We start from the raw sequence: 6,656 nt of genomic DNA, 5'->3' as shown, positions 1-6,656 counted from the left end.
ATTGCATAGGAAAATCTATGAGCATGTAAATATAAAAGATGAGTTACATTTTTTTTTTAAAGTTTGTTTTCAAGTGCATGTAGTCAAAGCTTAGTAATCAACATAGACAAATAGAATCTTAAAAGTCCTCTTTATAAAATAATTACTTAATTGCATAAAACAAAAAGTGTTTATGTAATAACAAATACATTTAAAGAACAGTGTGTCAGGTTGTCTTTACAGTTTGTATATATCACTTGAAGCTTATGATATTAGAGGCACAAGTTGTAAGATAGATGATAGAAGCTGACCTAGACTTGGTTTGCTATTCCTGTCACTGGTTAGAGAGGAGCAAACCCAAAAAGGAGATTTTGTATTCTTCTGGACTATGCTCTAATTTTATTAGCTGTGAGATGAATTCAGGTTTTAACAACCAAGAATACATGCAGAACCACCTCATTTCTTATACATGTGAAATAAGTATTCATTTGCAAGTACTTGAACAAATGCAGACCAGAAATGAACATCATAAATAAACAATACTGCACATACACCAAAAGTAAAATGAAAATGTAACCTTTCTTGCATGTTACCCATTCCCAGCTTTGAAATCATCACCCATTTCCTTGAGGATGGGAGGTAGGGGCATGTGGGGCAAGAGAAAGTGGTGGTGGTAAAATAGAGACAAATTTACTTGAACAATAAATTTTTTTAATTTTTTAAAAAATACATACAAATAAAATAAAAAAAGAAATCATCACCCACTCCCTATCTAAGCCCCACTCATAATTCTGCATTAACATTGCCTTATTAAGCATGACTTTGTTCTTCTTTAGCAATGAATAGGTCTTGGTCTGTTCCTACTTTGGTTTCAGGAGAGTTGTTCTCTTTCCAAAACAATCTATCTCCCTAAACAAAAGGCTTTGCTGAGTATAATCACCCTGGTTGTTGGCTTTCTTTTTGATAACATCACTCTGCTTTAGCTGATTAGAATCTGTCTTCTCCCAGGTAAGTTAGCACATGACCTGGCATACCACACTTATAAACATATCAGTTCACTGATAAGCATAACCACTGGCAATGCTGGATTTTACTTGAACCCAGTGATCCCAGAAAATAGTGCAGGTTAAGGAAACTCTTCACTCTTTGTGGCTTACTACAAAGTACCCACTTCCTTATGTGACTTAGATATGACTCACAGATGCCCTCCCACCTCTGCCTCCGTTAGCCTATGACAAGGCCAGACAGACTCCCCAATTTCCATCTTTGGCCTCATAAAAGATTAGCTAAATGGCTTGTGCTCAATTATATACCAGTACAAAATTCTTTTAAACCAAACTTCAGTTAGGCTTTTCTCCTTCTTCCAGGCCCCTTAACTTTGGCCTATCTTCAGCCTGAGTAATAGACTGAGCTGGCCTGAGGGTCAAGTATTTCCTTACGCCAGGTACATCTAGCTTTGTTTGCTACTCCCTACAAAAGAAAAAAATCCTCTTTGCCTAACTTTTAAGATACGTACAGACTTTATGGTTATTATTTTATCTCTCCTTACCCCCCCCCCCACTCTCTCTCTCTTGCAATAATCCTTTGGAAAAAAGTCGCTCCCTACTAACTTCATATTTGTTTTCAATTTGACATCATTAAGAGTTTGTGGTGATATGCTGCAACTCTAAGCATTAACAAAAATCTGTGCAAAGACATAGATTTGAGCACTAAATCCCAGAATGAACTAAGGCTACTGGAAGTTACAGTTATCAGTAAACAGTCTGTCCAGAGTGCTGGGAAGTCTCCTCCATTGGCCAAGATGGTGGCAGGGGAGGTTCTTAGACTGAATGTGCAGAAACCTAGAAATATCAATGTATAGGGCCCAAGTATGAAGAGCTAGAAAGAAAAATGGACAGAGAAAAAGTCCTTCCCCCTTCCCTCCTTACCATATTGGGGGTCGGACACGTGCCATAGAAGTCAAAATGGCACTGGTGAAGTACTGACCAAAGAGGCTTGTCAGTCTAGTCTGGGAAAAGAAGGGATTTGTTAAGAGGTGGACCCACGCAAAGAGTGGAAAGTTTGGGAAGTTGATTGGTCGTTTTGAGGAAGCACCTGGTCTGTCCCACACCCAAGTTAACAGAATGACAGGGGAACAAAGAGGCTATCTTTCACGCTTGGGGTTCACTCTTGCTCATAACCTGGATTCACATGGTGCACATTGCCCATGATCTTCAGGAGGGAGCTTCCGTGGCTCTCTCTTGCCCATCTCGTGATGCACTGGCCAGTGCATTTGCATGCTGTCCCAGGAGTACATGACCTCGTGGCCCTAGCAGACATGTGGCTCATGGCTGTGCAGGCTCTACACACAGGCTACAGAAGGGAACCTGAAATGAACACGGGAGGACAAGCTAAGCTACCTAGATGGAGACTATGACCACCTAGCAGCCTCTAGTCGGCTCCAAAGGACTGAACTTTAAAATGGAACAGGGACTCTGGACACTGGCCTTTGTGTTGGCCTTGCTGAGAACGACTGGACTTTTTCCATGGTAGAAAGAGTAGGTGTGCTTTGAAACAGGAGTCTGCCATTCTCCCAGGTCACACTGACCCAAATAAAACATTTTTTTCCTTTACAACAGCAGCTGCTTCATGAGTTTGGCTTTTGTGGTGACAAACCTCCATTTTTTTTGTCTGTTTACATTACTGCAGACAACAGAATTTCCTTAAGTATTATCAGAGTGTGGATGGAAAGGGGGCCACATACTAAACCTGAAAAGCTCAGGGAATGCCTGCATGGTGGACTTTAGAAACTCAGAGGTCAAATGTAATCACATACAATGGTCTGAACATACAAACTCCTAAGTAAAAACAAGTCATGATGGGTAGTCATGTCCTAGGCTGCTATCTTCCTTGACAAAGGTCAGTCTTTACCTTAAATCAGCTTGTCAGTTGCTCTTTCTGCATCTAAAATAACATATGTTTGAAATGTAAGAATAATCTCCTTTTCCAGACCTCCCATGGCACAACCTCCCACCACAGCAGGTGACCACAGAACTCCTCATTGTTATCTTGTTGCCCACAGTCTAATTCTATGTACTGTAAATGTTAACTATCTTGTACCCACCAATGTAAAAGAAGTATGTGTCTCTCTTTTATTTTCTATCAAATTTCAGAGACTTCCTTTGCTTCGTTCTCTCCTGCCTCCCTAATCTATCACCAGTGAATTTTCATGTGACCCTGTTGTGGCCCCTCCTTTGATTCTAATGTATAAAATAAGCTGTAAAACTGCCATACTCTAGAGTATTTTCTCAATATATTTTATATATATAAAAAAACTTTATATATATAAAATATATATAGTTTTTATATATATATAAAATTGTTTTGTTTCTGTTCATAACTGAAATATTCTAATGTCCATAAGAGCATGAAATTTTAAATGTTAAAACCTAAGAAAACAGTATCAGAGGAATTAGGTAATATAATACAAAATTCTTATAAATAAAGGTAGAAAATAAAATGCTGAGGCTTTGGGTCTCATAAAAGCTCACAGAATCAGATGGACACAAAGCAGTGTAGCCTCCAACTCCAAATCTAATACTATTCTTAATAAGTATAAAGAAGGGATTTGAAAAGATGACATCAACAAGATAATAAAATAGGATATTCCAGCGCTCACACATTCACAGAAACATAAGTTTTGATAACCACCCATTGATATACATCAGTGGGAACCTGGGAGTCCAGTGAAAGGTCTCAGAGACCCATTCAAGCAAAATTCACAGGGACAGAACAAGCAGTCCTAAAACACATATGGAACCACAAAAAAAAGTCATGAACATCCAAAGAAATCTTGAAAAAGAAGAACAAAGTTGGAGATATCACACTTCCTCATTGCAAATTATAATACAAAGCTATAGTAATCAAAACATTATGGTACTGGCATAAAAACAGTTATACCTGTGGAACAAAATAAGAACCCTATAAATATACATAGGCATATTCAGTCAACTAAACTTTGACAAAGGCACTAAGAATACACAAAGGGGAAAAAAGAGGGTTTTCAGTAAATGATGCTGGGAAAACTGGGAGCCACATGGAAAAGATTAAATTGGACCTGTATATTACACAACACACAAATATCAACTCAAAACAGATAAAAGACTTAAACAAAAGGCCTGATATCAAAGAACTCCTAGATAAAAGCATAGAACAGCTTCTTGACACCGGTCTTGGAAATGATTTTTCGATATGACACCAAAAGCACAGGCAACAAAAGCAAATGTAAACAATAAGACCACATCAAACTAGAAAGATTTTGCATAAGATAGAAAATATTCAACAAAATGAAAAGGCAACCTACAGATGGGAAAAAATACTTTCAAGCCATATACCTAATAAGGGGTTGAAAACCAACATATGTAAGAAACGCATACAACTGCACTTCCAAGATGGTGGTGGAGTGAGTGGAAGTCACACTGACCTCCCCACAGAACCAATCTGGAATTATAACTCAATGGTGGAGAAACCACCTGGAAAACAACTGAACAATAGCAAGAGAGGAGCCTTATAACCTTGGACAGGGACAGAGGAATTGGCTTTAGCACAACCTAACTGGTAAAGAATGCAGTAGAGGCCCAGGAAGGTAAGCTAGGTGCCCATGGGCGGCAGCACCAGAGGGATATTGAAATGGCCAGTTGGATCCCCCTGATAAGAGCAGGCTCTAAACCATAAGCGGGGATCTCTAGCCTACAGCACCAGTGCCCAAAAAGCACAGAGACAACAGCCAGCTGTGAAAAACATAGGGATGCAATCCGCCAGACAAAGGCAGCTGGAGATCAAAGAGCCATTTAAAGGGCCAACAAAAAAAATTTGTAGTGGCAGCCACTTACCCAGTCTCCAGCAAAGTCAGGGGAAGAGTGGGCTGGAGCTGCCTGAGGAGAGACTGGCGAAGGAGGCTTTGGTGAAAGAACTGAGAAAGTGGCCAGGGGTCCCGGTGCTGACTCACACCCCAATCCACAGCTGCCAGCTTGCTCACAGCTTGCTCACAAAGACCACTCCCCTGAGCAGCAGTAGCATGAAAAGACAATAAATAGTCCCACCCCCAGGAGGCTCTTGAGGAGAGTCTGGATACAGAGGCTTTGAGGAGAGAACTGAGGAAGTAGCCAGGGGTATCCTGGTGCTGAACCCTCCCCCATACAGCAGCAGCAATCTTGCTCAGGTGGACCACTCTCCTGAGCAGCATCATCATGAAAGAACATAATAGCCACACTTCGAGGAAGCTCGGCCATGGCCTGTTGCGCAGGAGTAGGTGCTGACTACAGAGTGGCAGTCACAGAAAGTAAATCCCTGGCTAAAGGAGAAGCAGAGTGGTGTAGAGACACTTGAAGAAAGTCTGAAGACAGAGGCCATGGGGAGACAACTGAGGGAGTAGCCAAGGGGATCCCAGTGCTAATTCCTTCCCTATTAGAAGCAGCCATCTTGCTCAGGCATAGTACTTCCCTGAGTGGCAGCAGCATAAAAGGACATAATAACCCTGCCCACAGGAGGGACTCTGCCCCACACTTAGGTGCCGAAGACTGACTATTGAGGGCAAAGTGACTAGATTAACAACTGGAGGTGACGGACAAAGAAAGAAGATTCCTGGAAGTCTCTTAAAGACTGCCTAAGGTCACACAAGGACAACAGCTGATATTATCAAAAGCAGATCCAGAAAAAAGAAAAAAGTAAAAAAAAAAAAAAACTGTCTCCTACCATAGAAGTTCATACTACAAAGTCAGGAAGTCAAGACAGATCAATTTAAGAAACAGAAGCAAAAAGAAGAGTCTCACAAATAATGGGAATAAAAATAACCACCACCCAATCGAAGAAAAAGGATGAATACCCAGAAAGGGAATTAAATGAAATAGAGGCAAGTAAACTATCAGATATTGAGTTCAAAACAACGGTTCTAAGGAAGCTCAATGAACTCAGTCAGCTCAAAGAGAATTACCAAGAACTACAGGGAAACTATGAGGACCTTATTGCAAAATATAACACGATGAAAAAAAGGAATAGAAACTACCAATGAGACACAAGAGGAAATGAAGAATACAATTTCTGCTTTGAAGAACACAGTAGAAGGAATCAAAAGCAGACTAGATGAAGCAGAGGATCACATCAGCGAGATGAAGGACACAGTAGAAAAAAGCTCCCAGAAAGAGCAAGAAAATGAAAAGTGACTCAAAAAGAATGAAGAGGCATTCACGGAAATGCAGGACAACCTGAAACGTAATAATATCCATATAATAGGGATACCAGAAGGAGAAGAGGAGGAGCAAGGGATAGAGAACCTGTTTGAAAATAATGATTGAAAACTTCCCTAACTGGAGGAGAGAAAATGTCACACAAGACCAGGAAGCATAGAGGGTCCCATTCAAGAGGAACACAATGAGGCCCACTCCAAGACACATCATCATTAAAATGGCAAATATCAAAGGCAAACAGAGAATCCTAAAGGCAGCAAGGGAGAAACAGGTAGTAACATACTAGGGAGCTTCGAAATGGCTAGCAGCTTACTCCTCAACAGAAACAATACAAGCCAGAAGGAAATGGCAAGGAATAATCAAGTCATGAAAAGCAAGGGCCTGCAGCCGAGACTACTCTACCTACCAAGGCTCTCAATTAAAATGGAAGGCAAAATAAGGAGTTTCCCAAAC

The sequence above is a fragment of the Pteronotus mesoamericanus genome, unplaced genomic scaffold, assembly GCF_021234165.1.
Source record: "Pteronotus mesoamericanus isolate MK-2021 breed Mesoamerican mustached bat unplaced genomic scaffold, CSHL_Meso_final contig_26, whole genome shotgun sequence".
Classification (NCBI taxonomy): domain Eukaryota; kingdom Metazoa; phylum Chordata; class Mammalia; order Chiroptera; family Mormoopidae; genus Pteronotus; species Pteronotus mesoamericanus.
This window is presented reverse-complemented; position numbering follows the sequence as displayed.